The following is a 17,525-nucleotide window of genomic DNA, read 5'->3' as shown; positions in this document are numbered from 1 at the left end:
CCATAAATCTGGAGTAGAGGACAGAGGTCATGTAGATGAAAAATAATCATAATTTCAGAACAACTTCTTCATGAAATGGAGCATATCTGTGTCCTGCAAACAGCAGGAGTGTCTTTCTTGGCTCATATCCAAAGGAAATGAAATTACTTTGAGGAATTTTCAAATTTTGCATAAAATTATCTGGATGCCAACCCACATGTTTAGATGTGGTTCAAATGAAAATTACTGTCACAGGAGATGTGGTAGGTCAAAGGATGAGACAACCCGGCCCTTGTGCTTGTATCCAACAATGACAAAAATCTGGAAGGAAGTGGTAGCATAGAGGGGGCAATCTGGGATTACCAGCTGCCAGCACTTCGGCACTGTTTTTGTTGCATTATCTATTCAGAACTGAGAGATGTAGCATAACAATGTCATAAGGATGACCCTTATGTGTGTGCAAATGGTTCAAATAAATGCAGTTCTGCAAACACTGAGTTTCAAGGTCACTAACACCAAGCTTGCAAGAGAATTTTCCTACTAGGAAAAGGATTGCTGCACAGGAACAGATATGATGTGAATGCAGTGCTGGGGCAGCTGAGATAGTGGTGGCACAATACGTAGACGACATGCTTCATGCTTTTGATTGAGAGGTGTTGGGAAAAGGCTGCATCAAATCTCTGCCCAAACTATGAATAAGCATGAGAAACAACTCATCATTCTTGAGTGGAAAGTCTGGTAGAGGATGATAACCTTTTCTACCTTGTTTTCCTTAATTATTTCAAACTTTAGAAATACTAGGACATTGCAATTCAAAGTACTCAGAAGTGAGGGAATAAAGAGTATAATGATATTTTAGGTACAGCACAATACTAAAGGCACCCACTTGTTTAATACAAAGACCCCAACAGCACACTGTAAGAATGAAATGCCCCACAGGTTGTCCACAGGGGACAAAAAAGAAAGGAAAGCAAAAAGAGTTCTGACAAGCGAGATTGGCATTCAGTGTGAAGCTGAGGCCATTGGCCTCTTCAGGAATAGGACACAGGAGCTGATTAGAAATGGCTGGTTAGAGTGGAAATTTCTATCAGTCAGATGTGGAGCATGACTTGCAGACATGGGCCAGTCTGGAGCAGGCAGGATGCAGGGTCTAGGGACTAATTGGTCAGTGTATGTGAATTCATGACAGAAAACATCTCAGACTGTTAGTCCATAGAAGGTAAAACTTCACTCCCACTGAATAAATCATAGGAGAGCTAAGGCTGAGAATGCTATTTGCCAAGAAGAGCGGGTAAGAAAACTCTCCATCCACAGAATGCTCACCATGAATCTAAGCAGGGAAAGCAAACAGCAGCAGAACAGAGGTCAGGCAGATCCAAATCTTGTACGAGCATTTACATTGAGACATACCCCACATTTTCTTAGAATTTCACTGATGTTACTATTGACAGGATAACGAGAACTGGAAATTGTTGTGAGAGGATCCTCTTGCTGGGCTCATTTAAAAGGGAAATAGCAATTACAATTTTGAAAAGCTTTTGTTCCACTCAGAGTTAATATAAAGCCAAAACAGTCAGTCCAGTGTAGAGCAATATCAGGAGTTCCTCTTACTCTTAGTGAAATCTTTACAGCTTATACAGAGATAAAGCTATCAATACTTGCTCATCATAAGGAAAATGTTATTTCATGAATAATTTTCTTTGAGATCAAGAAGCTTATGCGACAGCAAGATACTCACAAGAACACTGGGAAGGACATGTTTATAAAGTAGCTTATTGTTTTACAACTAAGAGCTCTTCCAGACCTCCCCGCCAAGCCGGCAGAGTGTAATGGATGTGACACTCCTTCATGAGTTACACTCCAGTGTGTACCTGCCTGTTTTTCAAGTGTGTTCCCTACTAAACTCATCACATCCACACTCAGAATCTCCTGAGACTTTTAGTGAATTCCCCTGAGAGCAAAGATGGGGAAAAAAAAACAAAACAAAACAAAACAAAAACGAAGAAAGAAAAGGGATGAAACACCTGCCTTTTGTTTTCCATGGGTTTCTATTTCCAGTCAAAGTGTGCAAGAATCTTTGGACCCAAAGAAGAGTCAATTTTCATGACCAATTTTGATTTCCAAGATAGGGAATAATGGACTTTCTGAGGAAAATTTGCCCCACTCCTCTGTTGTTTTATCTCAAATTTCACTATGAAAAAAAATTATATTTCGGAATTTGTTTTTTCAATTTCAAGTTCTTGAGATGTTTTTGCTTGGAAAACAGCACAAACTCTAAAACATGTGGGTGCGTTGGCAATGCATTTAGGTTTTAATGAGCATCATGTATATTTTTAGTGGGGAGAAAGAAGTTCCTGTGTTTTTTTTCCAATATACCATTGCCTTAGTGGGAGTCGAAAGTGAAGCGAAACCATTGTGTTAACCGAGAGGATACCAAGATGACAGTGTTCTTTGGTTGTTCCCAGCACTAATACCCACATGAAAGCAGCGAGGAGACCTTATTTCCTTTAGGGGGGTTTATTTTAGCATTCGAAACATGGCAGATAGCATAATTGGATTTTAAATATCTGATCCAAATTTATTTCAAGGGATTGAGTCAAAACAAATACAAATTCAAGTTTGCCTGGTGCATTTAAAAATCTGGCAGCACATACGTTTCAGGACCTCACCAATTACATCACTTTGCTTATTTCTGCAACAGTTGGCTGCATGTTATTTCTATCTAAAACCGTGTCCCACACTTCCAGGCTTAGTTGTGGGCTCGTAAGTGTTTGTTCTATTATTCAATCATATTATAAAATGAACCACATTTTCCAATAGCTACTTCGTGTTCCTTATTTCTTTTTTAATTGTGGCATTTCTTCAAACATCAGTTGTCCCACAGGATTTCATTTTTGGACCACTTTTGCAAGCCACTAAAAATGATGAATTCTTGAAGCTTGCAATCTGAGCTCCGTTTAAGCTCACATACCAAAATCTTATCCAAAACCATGTCAAAGAAGCCAAAATCAACCCCATGCCACTTCCCAGGTCTAAGTTGCATAACCAATAGGTCTGTACCCTCCTTATAAAAATAAAGGCCCCTGGTCTGCTGTAGTTTTCATGGGCAGAGAGTTACATCAACATTCAGCAGGCAACAATACTGTCATGCACCATATAAACACGAGCCCTGTTCTTTCTATATCTGCTTTTCATTCTTGCATTTTAAATCATTTGTTTTCCTGTGGTCTGGTGATATTGCATGTCACTCAGACAGAGGGGAAAAGCCTTTTCAATTACTGACAACTGAGTTTTCATCAGCTAAACCACCTTTTTAAAACTTTTTTTTTAATTTCTGATTTTCTGAGAGTGTAAGAAAATGAGTTTGTCATTGGGGCGGACTTGAAAATGAGCTCCAGTATAAGAGAAACAGTTGTCTCAATAACAGTTCAATCAGTAACCCCTGACACAGAGCCCATGTAATGGAAGCATCCCCTGTGCCCAGGCTGTGAAGCTCATGTGAATACTGGAAGAAGAGAAAGTGGAGAAATTTGTTAAAGACAAAGATGTAGAAAGGAAAAGAAAAATGCAGAGAATAGAGAAACACTGTGCTAGGTTGGACTACGCTCTGGTTCAATACTTAGTTCGTAGTCCTTTGGCATATAGCACCTTTCAGAGGGCTTCAGCATTCTTCACAGAATCATAGAATCATAGAATGGTTTGCGTTTAAGATCATCTATTTCCAACCCCCTCCTATAGGCAGGGACATCTCCCTCTAGAACAATTTGCTCAAAGCCCCATCCAACCTGGCATAACTTTCATAACCTTCAGCTTCCTTGATTCCACATCAGAGAATCTTCATGGCTGTTTCATTCTGAATGGCCAAAATGTCGATCGCGACAGGTTTGCATTTGGCAGAAAATGTATGATATGCCCTGACACAAGCATAGAAATTTCTCTTGACAAGAGCTGCTTATGGAGTGCCTGGATATACACAGAAATGTGTTGAATCCTGTATTACTTCACCCTACATGTGGCAGTCATACTTTCTCAGAGGGTGTTGGTATAAATTCTGACAGCTCTTCTGATTTCCATTCCTACCCAATCCATCCTTTCTGATGTGAGTTGTGAGATCTCAGCCAGGCCATAAGCTCACGAAAGGGCATAAGCTCATTACCCATCATCAAAATCAGAAATGACAGTAACGTAGAAGCTGAAAATCATCACTGAACTGCAAGAGTCAGTGGTTCCTCCCTAATCTTTCCCATGCCTTTATACTAAGCTATAAATTGAGATATAAATTAATAGGGGAATATGAATTTATTCTAGGATTTCTTTCTCCCAGATGAAACACAAGTACCAAAAGTCAATTGTCTTCACAGCCTTTTTTAAAGACCTCTCAAGAGCAAAGCCTTGTAACAACAGCAGGGCTAACAAGTCTGTTGTTGAGATAAATCAAGCACTGGTGCTGGTTCCATGATGGTGCATTAATTAGCAAATAAAGAAAATGAGGTACAGCAAGTACTAAAAGTTCCACTCCATATCTACACATAACATAAGCCTATTCAGGCACTGTGGAAGCTGAGGTTTTGAGGTATCTGACACCAGTTTCATAAAGTCGTGGAATCATAGAATGACCTGGGTTGGAAGGGACCTCAAAAATCATCAAGTTCCAGCTCTCCTGCCACAGGCAGGGACACCAACCTCTATATCTAATACTAGATGAGGCTGCTCAGGGCTCTATCCAACCTGTCCTTGGACACATCCAGGGACAGGGATTTGCTCTCCCTCTGGAAATTAGAGCTTTCAAATGGCACTTGTTTCAAGATGGTCGAATGGTGACGTTTTCATTTGAGAAATGGATTTTTGAGGAAAAAAGAAAAACAAAACTTGAAATTAAGGTATTCATACTATCTTTCTGCAGCAATATAGCATTTGGTATGCAACTTTGGTCTTATAAACCAAGTATGATGATTGAAGCTCCCTAAGAAACAGGAAAAGTTAACACAGGCACTTAATTTAAGATTTCCTCACTCTTGCAGAAAGATACAGCATTTGTGAACTTCTAAATACAGGTACAATACCACAGGTTATGATGTTGTATAATGAACAGTAAAAATGAGTGCTCAGTAAAATTATTACTCAATATTGATTCTTTTCAAATAAATCATTTGCAGTCCAAAGTTCCTTGTGAGCTGTATGTATCTGTATCTAGTTGAATGTGTTGGATATGAAAGTGAGTTGAAAACAGAGACATTATGTGTGCAGCTATTAAGATTGAAGTAGATATCTGTAATATTGATGCTTTTTAACATATGAGATCCTGATCTGCAGGTAGCTGTGAAGGGTTTTTTTGTGCATGTTAAAGGGTTTTTTGTGTGTGTGTGTGTTTTTTTAAAGCCAAGAAAATCTCAGTAGTTTTACCGGATGGAATCATATTGGCATCATGGAGGGGTCATTGACAGGGCTGGTATTCTATGAAGAGAAAGTAAGACTTGACAGTCACACTTGAGGCAGGCAAATGGTAACTGGGTATAACATCAAATCTTGGTAGTCACAGGTCATATGGACTGACTTACACATCTCACAAATCTTTTTTTTAAGCTTTTTTTTCTTCCTTTATTTTTTCCCTTGACATACTCCTGAGGTTTTTTGTTTGTTTTCTTCTTTTTTTCTTTTGCCTTGCCCCCTCTAGTTCTTCCTTTTCTCAAAGCTTCTGTTCTCCTGTTTGTCTAAGAATTCCCATACAGTAGCAGTATTAAACAAAACACTTTCTGCTCTCATCCCCAGTCCCCCCCGATTCTGCTCTGTGTCCTCAGTTTTCTTGTTCTTTTTCTGCCACATTCCTGATCATGGCTCCACTCTCCAAATCAGTTCAGGGTCCAGCAAGCCTCCATCATATCAGCTTTCTCACTTGATTTGTTTTCTTCAAACTTTCCCTTCTTTGAATCAGATTTCACTGAATCAAATTTCCTTCTCACCTCAGGCTCCTCAATTATCTCTCCTTCCTCAGTTTTTCTTCATCTACAATGGCTTCTCATTTAATCTATCTTTTTTATATACCTAATCTCTCACCACAGCAGTGTCCAAAGGTAGCCTGTATTCTTGCCCACGTTCTTTCTTGACTTTTTGTCTAGCCAAAATGAGTTTCTTCATCCTTGACTTTGTTCTGTCATGATCTTGCCAGTATTTTCATTTTTCCTATTGCCCTTGTTCTCCTTTATCATTTTTAGGTTCAAGTCTCCATGTCCAATGAATTTCTTTCCTATTTTCTTGTTTAGCAAAACCCACCAGCTTCCATGCTTTATTAGCTCAGTTTCTTAGTCCTCTCTGTCCATGTATGCAAGATCTTGTATTTTTCTTGCCTGGGCTCATGCTAGATGGTTTCTTGGTCACTGTTGATCTGACAATGTGTAGGCATGGAGGAAAAAGTCATGTGCCAGATTGACGCTACTTTTAATAGCATCTGCAAGGAGCTTTTAAGGCTTACCAACCTTACCCTTGCAAGGTGGTTGGTTCAAGAAGGCTCAAGTCACTTGGTCAAGATAATGCAGTTGGCATAAAGAAGGTAACAAACGCTCAGGATAGACAGGAATTTTCAAAAATGTATCTGCCAAACCCTACCATACTACTAATGAATAGGGCTTAAAAACCAGCCAAATATGGGCAAATGTTTATATGTCTGGCACCAAGATTCCTCCAGCCTGCCAACCTTCAAGTCAAAGCATGGAGAATCAAGCTTTTCCAAAAAAGAATTCTTACAACCAATTCATTAACATTGGCAAACAATGTCATTTCCTAACCATTTTTCTGGGAAATAGCATAACTATTTTTTCTGAAACTTTCCAAAGAAAATTTAAGCAGTGGCAGACACCCAGCATAAAAATTCACAGTTATAAATAACTAGAATAGGGGTTTATAATTAGAAGCATCAGGCAGTCTTACAGTATTGAATAGCATAGTATCAATACAACCATTTTTATTACCGTAGCTCCAAAAATGCTGCTCTGGGTCCACAACTCCACTGTGATGAATGTGTACAAACATGGAACAGGAATATCTCTACTGTATTGTCCTGAAGAGCTTAACACTCAGAAATCAGACAGCAGAAAACAGATGATCTGGATAAATGGGGAGTGCAAGGAAACAATAAGAAAGTACTAGACAGTGTTAATGTAGAATCTTCCCAAGGTGCCAGTCTGGGATTGACACCCCTTTTACAATGGTTTGGAAAAGCAAGATATTTAAGGGAAATAGGAATTGATTAGAGAATAATAAGGCAGTTTTACAGGTGCTCACAGAACGATAAGGTCAGAATAAGAAAAAACATGGATGAATATAAATGAAACTTACTAGCCATGTGGTGGGCCTCTGGAGACATGACATTCAGCAGTGATGATGGGCCAGCAGGTAGATGGAGAACAGACTGGAAAGTAAACCCAAGTCAAGTAGTCCACTGATGTAGACTACCTGGACTTCAGCAAAGCCTTCAACACTGTCTCCTACAGTATTCTCCTGGAGAAGCTGGCAGCCCATGGCTTGGACAGATACTCTTTGCTGGGTAAAGAACTGGGTGGGTGGCTGGGTCCAGGGAGTGGTTGGTGAATGGAGTTAAATCCAGATGGTGAACAGACATGAATGATGTTCCCCAGGGGTTGGCACTGGGGCCTGTCCATTTCAATATCTTTATTGATTACCTGGATGAGGGTACTGAGTGAACCCTCAGTAAGTTTACAGATGACACCAACTTGGCAGGAAGTGTTGATCTACCCAGGGGAAGGAAGGCTCTACAGAGGGATATGGACAGGCTGGATTGCTGGGCTGAGGCCAATAGGATGAAGTTTGACAAGACCAAGTGCTGGGTTCTGCACTTTGACCACAATGACCACAGGCAATGTTACAGGCTTGGGTCAGGAGCTGGAATGATCTGCCCAGGGAGATGGTGGAGTCACCATCCCTGGAGGTGTTCAAGAAATGTTAGGTGTTGTACTGAGAGACATGGCTTAGTGGGAAATATTAGTGATATGTGGATGGTTGGACTGGATGATCTCGTAAGTCTTTTGCAGTCTTGGTGATTCTATGATTCTAGGACACCCAAGAGGTTTTCTTAACTGTTGGGATTGTCATGTGCATCCATCTCTGTGCTCAGAGTGTGCCTTAAGGACTGCTATTCCCCTTTCCTTTTATCTCTTCTCCATTACAAAAAGGAGAAAACACAGACTTATATATTCCTATATGCATAGGAATAGTCTTATTTTCTGATGACCCTGTTATTTTGACCCAGAGAAATAATGGTTTGGGGGTAAAAGCTCATACCTGGCTGTAATCAAAGTAAGTCTTTGTGTGCGAGAGATAGGAGCAACCTTATCATCTTGCTTTTGATGGTGTTCAGTGATGCTTTTCAGCCTCCTTTTCTGCAGCACAGAAGGTGGCTGCAGCCCCAGGCTGCTTTGTGCACATGGGTGGGTATTCAAGGTTTGTTCCACTTTCCCAGAAAGAGAATTGCAAAACAGCAGGGAGAAACTCTCAGTTTCTTCCCAGATGGGGGTCTCCCCTTGAAACAACCAGCCTGGAGCCCGTCCTGCCAGCTTGGCTGTATCAGCATGAAGGTGCTGTGGCAGTCAGTGTAGCTCAGGCTGTTCCACGGGGCTCTGAGTGCTGAATTTTGACATTTTGGCAGCTGTTGCAAGAGCTGATAAGTGTGCAAGAAAGTCGGTAATGCAAGTAAAGCTGCAGACAGCTGTGGTTGTCAGCACAGGGTGGGAAAAAAAATGACTGGGTAGCAGGCAGGCTCACTCACAGGCCCAGTGAGTGCTGGGTGTTTTGCTGGCCTGCCTGGCAGGGCAGTGGAGATCTCTGTGGGATTTGTCTGGCAGTGTGGGGCTGCAGGCAGCAGGAGCGTGCAATGTGAGTGCCATCTGCTGGGCCTGGAAACTGTGCACAGCGCTGTGCACTGCCCAGTGCTCCTGCCATTGCTCCTCACCCTGCCACCACCTCTCACCTTATCCCACCACTGCCCCTCACCTTGTGTGCCATGTAGTTTCGGTTACACTGTGGGTATCTCCCACATTGGCTCCAGACCCAGTGAGGGTAGACAAAGGCCTGCTGAGCCCTCTTCACAGGGGACAGCAGAGCTCTCAGCTGTTAGGGCCACCCTAGTGCCCTTGGCGGTGCCTTTGGGACAAGCTCAGTGCTGTCCTTGCACCCATGGCTGTGCTTGGCATTTATGCTCAATGCTTTCAGATGGCTTCAAGCTGATTTCATAGCTTCACCTGCAAACCTGCAGCATCTTTAGCACCAGTACTTTAGATTTGAGTGAGATATCCTCAGAGGACACTGAAGTTTGCCTGTCCCCACATAAAGCATCCCTTGCACTCTCTGTTGAGTTCATCATCTTTGGCAGGATAAGCAAGTTCTTCCAGAAGCTTAAGTCTCCTTTTCAAAAGCAGCGAGAGAGTTTATTACCCCCAAAGCAGTCATTCAGCAACCCCTGATAGCACTAGAAGGGTGTCTCTCTGGGTCATAAATATTCCCTCCTAACAGCAATCCACATCTGGGACCCAAGAGGCTGGCCAAGGCAAGGGTGGGTCACTGGAGAGGATGGAGCAGTGTGAGATAGTCCCAGCTCTTTGTTTATAGTGGAAAACTGCTGGAAAAATAAGATCACCTTTCAACTGGCAGTGGCCTGGTGCGACCTACTTTGCTGCAAATGCTTCTCTCTGTCATACATTCATGACATTTCAGAAGGAAAAGATTCAGATTAGAATATTTTTTGATGGATTTCACCATTATACCCATGCTGGGAAAAAGAAGCCTTTTAAGAAAGGCTGAGGTGAAAAAAGCCATAACTTTCCTTGAAAATTTGTTCCAAAGAATAATCACTTCCCCAGTTAAAACTGTATTGCTGATTTCTAATTTGCATTTGTCTGGCTTTATCTGTAGTTCTGCCTTTCTCTTTCTCTTTACTAGTTGGTAGAAATTCAATCACGTATTTTCTGTCTTTTTTTATTAGCTAAAAATCCTGAATCTTTTACAGTTGTCAGTGTAAGGAGTATATCTTAGACTTTAGCATTGTTTATTCCTTCTGATGTCCTCTCTAGTTTTTCAGCATCTATTCTGATTCATGAAGAATTGATCTGTACAAGTATTTCAGTCATATCAGGAAGACTATAAACTGAAGAAAATCCCAAGACCCATGACTCTCCTGTTGATAAATAGAAACATATCTATGACCATATCCTTTTCTTGAATAATCACAAGACTGCTTTCCAGCAATCTGGTTGTTCTACTGCAGCCTTTTCTTCTTGATGTATTACTTTCACTTGATTTTAATAAAAGCCAATTGATATGAAAAGGTGTGGCTTAAGTAACAACCTTCTTTTGCCCTATAAACATTATTTATTACCACAAGAAACACTCCATTTGATGATAATTCCCAGTGACAGCTACTTTATGAGATTTGTGGCGGTAATACATGAAGTCAATATGTGTATATTTCAGGTAGATGTGAACATATTTTCTATCCTAATTGTCAGAGGCTGAGGGCTGAGATACAGCAGTGGTCTCATAGTTAATGGCTTGATACATTTTGATGACTAGCTGTGTGAATGTCTCTAGCCCATAACAAATATAAGACAAAGCACTTCAACTTTTGCAGAAGGTGTGAACAACACTTTACATTTGCTCTTTTAAGCCACTGGGAATTAATTTAGAATTTCCTTAATAGATGAAAAGTCAATTATTTGTCCTTATTATATGAGTCCTGATGCAGCCTTGGAAGTTTCTTCCTTAGCAGTTCTCCAGGACACTATTTTCTCTGGAACCACCAAAGCACAATAAAAAATAGTACAAGGGTTATTAAAAATAGAGAAAAAAATATATTTGAAAATGGGAAAGAAAAAAAACCAAACACCCAGAACAGAAGACTTCAATAATATCCACATCCACATTTCAAGGCAAATGAATTACATCTGTCTCTTTGGCCATTTTTTGGTCAGGTCTGCCAATAATTCCTGTTATCTAGGCAGAGAGGATCTCTGTGTTCTGGCCAGAGATCTTCCTTTCCAAACTCATCCCATCCAGGGTGGCTGCTTGTGTATTTCAAGCCAGATTTCTCCAGTTATTTATACACTGATTGAGGTCTGAGCCTTCCTTGCATCCTGGATAATATTAAATATTTGTGACAATACTTAACTATTTTCAAGAGAGGTATATAAAACTGTCTTAGACCATTTGAGGTGATTCACTTTATTGGGGTAATGATGCACGCTCCTGGGAACCATACTGCTTCAGCTAGGTTGATTTCAAATTAAATTAATTAAAGCTCCACAAAAAATACATGTAAATGAGTGCTGAATTATCCCACTGAGATTTTAAAGACTCTTAACAATGATTAACTGCTACCTTAAAGCCACTAAACCACTCACCTCTGAGACCTTCTCCCACAGATCCTTCTCCATATAAAAGACTCAAACTTCCAGTTTCAGACCTCTCTTTTAATTAATATTCTTCCCAAGACCCTTCTGGACAATGCACCTCTGGTGGTTTCTGACCATCCGTAACAGCTTTGATCTTCAACAGAGTTTCCACACAAATCTTTCCACCATATTTTGAGATAAAAATGTGTTCTAAATTACTTGTAATTAAATGAAGAAGCAGAATCAAACCTAAGAACTTGGTGCAAGGGATACACTCTGGTGCTCACTTTCTTAGTGTGCTACATCCCAGTAACAGCCATCAAAGCTACCACATACAAGCTTTCCTTCTTTTTCCCTTTTCCTTCTCTCTCTCTTTTTCCTTTTCTTAATTTTCAGAAATAGCTTGATATTAAGCCATCATTGCTATAGCTAGCTCAATAGTTAGCTAGAATTGTCCAGGTGTGAATATGATTAGTGACTAACTACTTGTTCCCAATTTGCCCCTTTCCAGCTTTAAAAATGACTGTTTCTGGTCTGTGCATCGAGTCCTGTCAGGCATTTCAGTACCTCCCATGGATTTGCACCACTCAGAATATGAAGGTGGGAAACTTTCCTAATAGATGTTAAAAAGATTGAAACCAAACAGAAAGTATTCTCTTTCAAAATGCATCACCTTAAAATCTTAAGCAGAAGGTGATGCGTTGTGTGAACTTACCCAGACTTTCCTCTTAGTGAGAACTAGATCAATAATGTCAGCTAATTCAAATTTCTTCATTATGATGTTCTGATGTTGTCCTGTGAAGAAAAACATATTTCTGCTTTATGTGCTGGTTAATTTTTTCCTCAAGAAATCACCTTTCTCTTCTCTTTCTTCCTGTATACGTATGCGCTGGGAAAGTTAATTGCGAATGGCTGCACAGAGCAATTTCAGTTCTTCTAAACTGTCTTAATTGTGACCCATATGAGACTCAGCATACATGTAGTGCGTACCTTGGCCCAGAGATTTTAATCTAAATTGAGCATATTGCATCTTTCAATACCTTTCAACAAAGCTTTCATGGATCATGTATGAAGCTGCCGGAGGTAGGAATTCCTAATGGGACGAGGGGGTGACACTACAGTATGGAGACATCCTGATGCTCAGTACTCTGTGTTTTTGACTATTTTGAAAGCATTCAGCACCCTGACAGCTTGTCCATAACTCAGAGGTTTTCTAAGCCAGGTCTGTGATAGAGCAAATGCAATGTTAAGACACAACAGCATTTCCTTTTTTCTTCTTCTTCTATCATTTATATAAACTCCCAGAGGAAAACCAGTTGCACTAATTAGGACTTGTGAGTCTAAATGTTAATATGTAACTACAGAATACAAAGAAAAAGTTCTTTAAGAATAATGTCTTCATTGTACAGAAAAGGACACAGCAAAATACTTATGTAAAAGGTCATTCTGAAGTCAGTGGAAGGGCAGGAAACTACCATGTTAGAAATACCTTTACAAACATTGCCTGCTGTAAGAGTGTATTTTGGATAATTTTGTCTCTTCAACAAAAGCTCATTATTTATTCCTCTTTTCAGAACATCCTGCAGTAAATCTGAGACTGTTTCCTTCATATCAAGGGAGAAGAGAAGGAAAGAGGTTCTTAAGTAGACTTCTTATCTAATTCATCACATATAGATTAGACATTCAAGAAAAGAGATATTTATCTTTTTTTCTACCCTTAACTTTTCACCTTTCCATGCAATTGAGATAGAAAATAAATTACTTAAGAATAGTAAGATAAAAATAACTTCTGATAAACTGCATTTTCATGAAGTGGATGGTTAGAAAAATATTGACGTTTAAACAACTGTAGAAAGAAAATCAATACTGAATGCAGCAGTATGGAGGAAACTCTTTAAAAATAGAATTTCTTTTAATGTCCAAAGTGAAGCAAGAAAAAAATAAGTGACATTATTACCTATCCAAAGAAGCCAATTTATTGCTCATCTTTTTTGTTTGATTAGATATGATCCTGAAGAAATTATTAGTCCTTTATTTGCCGTGACATGGCTTGAAATTAGTTATATGTAGAGTGCAATGCATCAGCCAAGCATGGGACACACTGATTAAATCCAACAGTAACTAAGACTCGGGAAAGATTGTGAACTGCAACATTCACAGATCTCCGTGAAGCTGTGCAGTTTTGCATTCACTCACATTGCTGAAAAATAACCACAACATGCAGATTATTTGAAACAGTTTACTGTGAAGACTTGGGTAAGTGTGAGATCAAATTATCCTTTATTAAATTTGGGATATGGATTTCCTGAAACGTGCCTTGTAGCCATGAGTTTGCTACTCAAGCGCACCCTTTACTATTCATTGAATCTGGGCTCTCACCTGTGGTGGCCTGTGTCAATAATTTCCTATGGTCAGGCATGCAAAACTGCTTTGTCCAGTTCAGGTAAGCTTAAATTCAAGGTAAGTTTGCCATACCAATGAACTTTCTTGGATAACTGGGGAAACCCTAGGCTGTCTCAACGCATAGCATAGTACACCCAGTTATTCAAGAAGAGATGTCCATCCTCATCTACGTTAACCTAGATATTCAAACCTAAGTATCTGTCACAGAAACTAAAGCTGAGCTTTATTTGCTCTGATTTTCCACTTGAAAACGATATGCATTGTGAACACTGTAGGAAAGAACTTCATTAGATATTTTATTCTCAAGAAAGATACTGAATTGAAATCTGTATTCACTTCCAGCTGTCACCAAACAGATCTGTGACATGGAAGACTGAAGTTTGTTAAGCTCGACTCTTAGCAGGGTGGGAGCTGTTAGAATGGTTTAATAGTAAATATTTTCTTGGCAAAATAAAAGCATTTTATGGTGATAATAACAACTTTCCTAAAAAAATAGAATTGTTTTTCTTCTGAAAAGAAGAAGAAAAACAAAACAAAACAAAGTAGGATAAGGGAAATGAAATATGGGGTTTCAGGTTGGCCTGGACAAATTTGTGTTTGTAACCAACAGTGCATTCCAACATCCATGCCCTGGATCCACAGCTGCTAATGTGCAGGCAGCAGTTCTGGCTAAGGATGTCAACACTCTGTCCTGTGGCAGATGGGAGATATTTAATTCTACAAAGAAAGAACAGTGTCGGACATAGCATTCTCTTTTTTGTTCCTGTTGGGTATTTTGTGGTCTCTCCACCTCCTTCCTCCTCAGTTCAATGCTCTCAGTCCTATTCTGGGCTTCTGGGCTCTTCCCAGCCATGTCCTCAGTGCCCAAGTAACTCCCTAGGGCTTCTGAATTCCACCCTCTGAAATGGGCTTTCCTTGCCAACCTACACTCAAATCTCCACATCTTTCCATGTTTACTTATTCCAAGATTTAACCTATCATTTTTGTTCTTGCTCAATTTCCTGCTTGTACTACTACTCTTCCCTCAGTTTGTAGTCTATTCAGTGCCTTCCAGGCATAATTATTTCCTCATTTGTATTGACAGTCCTGCAGCATGCTTTGTACAATCAGAGAGCTTTATCCCCTGTGTGCACGTCTTCTTCCAGGTCACTGGTAAGCACTGGAGGCAGTTCACCCAGAAATATTAATTCCCAGGTAGCTGAAACTTGGATTCAGTTTGTCAGAACTTGAATGACAGAAGACCCTTGAGGAGAAGGCTGACAACAGCAGAAAGACTGAAGAAGTAAAACACCTCTTGAAAGTATGGAGGAAAAGAAAAATAAAAGTAGGAGAAACAGCAGTTTCAGAGAGATTTTAATACTGTGAAATGAAAATCAGAAGTAACAAAATAACACAGACTTAATCTTCCAAATTCCCTGACACAGAAGATCAAAATGGTGAGACATTTCTTACTGCGGTGTCAGTCAGTCTTTTGGACATATGGCTCTTCAATCAGCCTAAGACTCCCCAGCCTGGGAACGCATTAGAGGTTTCTGATGATCTTTCTCGGCTCAGACAAAGTAGATGTTTCCAAAACAGTATCTCATATCTACAAATTCTGCCAGTACGTGGTCTTTCAAACCTCAGCAACCATGGAAAAAAAATCAGCTGGTTTAACCTTCTGCAGAAAGGTTGAGATTATTCTGTTGCTTTAAATTTGCACTGGGTGAAAACGCACATGTAGCTTCTGTGATGAGGATGACATGGATTCTGTTACCCAATGATATACCATTTCCATGTGTGCATGTGCTGTCCTTCAAAGGACCTACAGGCACCTAGTCCTGCCTTCCCAGACTCAATGGGAAGCTCTTACTTGAGGTGAATGGTTCTTGGGATCAGTTCTGGAATGACAAAAGAGGCTGCCTTCTGGCTAATGATCCTCTCGCCAAAACACTTATTATCTTCCTATTCCAAATATGAAATCACTGGGATGGTAGACTGGTTCAGATGCTAACATGATTAATTTCACTAAATGATTTCTGCACATTTCTGCTATGCAAGAATTGTGCTGCCAATACTGGTCAATAATCACAAAATAAATAGATGGTATTTGCACATGGTAAGCTCCAGTTCCAGTCTAACGAGTGCAAATGATTACAGAGGAAAACAATTTCTCCTTCAGATGATTTTTAGGTGCATGAGGGATAACCGCTCTGGCAGCCCTGAACTAGGAGAAATCTGGTGGGCCTCAGGAGAGGCAGCTTTGTCATCCCTTGTGATACTGGTCTGGTAGCAGAATTTAAACAAGGGGTTCATAAGAGACCCCTCATGCACATCCCTGCATGCAATTCATTAGCTCAGCTGCACCTGAGGTCTTGGGTTTTCTGGATGGGGTGTGCTTCTGCAGAGAGGCTATAAAAACCAGAGGCCATGCTCAAGCTCAGATCTCCAGAGAAAGTCCAGATGGCTATTACAAAAATGCAATCGAAAAAGGCCTCTGGCCTAGATGGTATGATTTTAACAAGAATTACTAGAGCATTTACTCTCCCAAACTGGGAAAGGACTCTTCAGTGCTGAAATAACAATCTGTCACTCAGTTTAAATTTGCTTATGCCACAATCCACATGGAACTTGGATGGTAAATAATAGAAAGTGTCACTGACATCCAATTCAGTCATGTTCTGATTTGGTTTGGTTTTAACCTCGTATCTTTGCTCTCATTCGCTTTTAAAAATGTGAACAAATGTTGCAATCATTGTGGGAAAGTTGCAGGGAGAATAATTTTAACTAGATTTGAGGAAGTCAAGGTCTGAGCCGTTAGAGCTTCAGTCAAGGCTGCCTGAGGATATAACTGGGAAAATCTTAGCAGGGGCAAAAAGATGCTGCAAAGGGAGGTTGTGTGCTGTCTCAGTTTTGATGCAACAGTGTCTAAACTGTTTTTAATGAACTCGAAGGTGAAATTTGGAGGAAAGCAAGTAAAAAGTGTAGGCATAGACTTTGAGAAATGATTGCACAAGAGACCTTTTTCTAATATTCATGCACACTCAGGCCAGCAAGGAATACTCTCAACCAAAATAAAAAGAGTAAAAATGAATGTCTTGTCTTTAATAATGTATAATTAGCTGTGAAACTCATTTTTACGAAACACTGAGGTCAAGAGTTTAGTGACTTTTAAAGAAAAATTACATTCCATAAGGATAACACTGAGTCAAATGGGGAATAAAAGAATCACAGATTATACACAGTATCTCAGCTGTAGTCACAGGCAATTCCTAGTTAATAATAAGAATTATTTACCTCTTGGGTTGGTTGTGGTTCATTAATGGGTTTCCTGATGCTTCCACTCTTTGCCAAGAGTGATGTCCTTGCATCAGTGAACCATGCCAGCAATCCACCTGTGCACTCATTGATCCAACCTACTTCCTGAATGGATTTCACCACAAGTATGACCCTTCAAAATTATGGTGACTGTAAATAAAGAAGCATGACCTCCCAAGCTCATTCCACCCATTGGAATAGGGCAAACAGTGGAGGTGGATACTGTCTGTGTAAGGTGGCTGGAACAGAGAGAAAGACAGAATGCTCAGGGCTCTGCAGTTTTAACTGACACATATGGAAAAAGAAACTGCTGTTTATCTCCTTCCACTGCCTTCCATAAGTTATTCAAGGTCATCAGGAAATAAAATGTTACGCTTCCAGTTTGTCATAAAATGTTATTTCTTTCTATGGGAATGAAAATCTGTTGAATTTTACATTTGGAAAGAATTG

The sequence above is a fragment of the Coturnix japonica genome, chromosome 2 (genome assembly GCF_001577835.2).
Source record: "Coturnix japonica isolate 7356 chromosome 2, Coturnix japonica 2.1, whole genome shotgun sequence".
Classification (NCBI taxonomy): Eukaryota; Metazoa; Chordata; class Aves; order Galliformes; family Phasianidae; genus Coturnix; species Coturnix japonica.
This window is presented reverse-complemented; position numbering follows the sequence as displayed.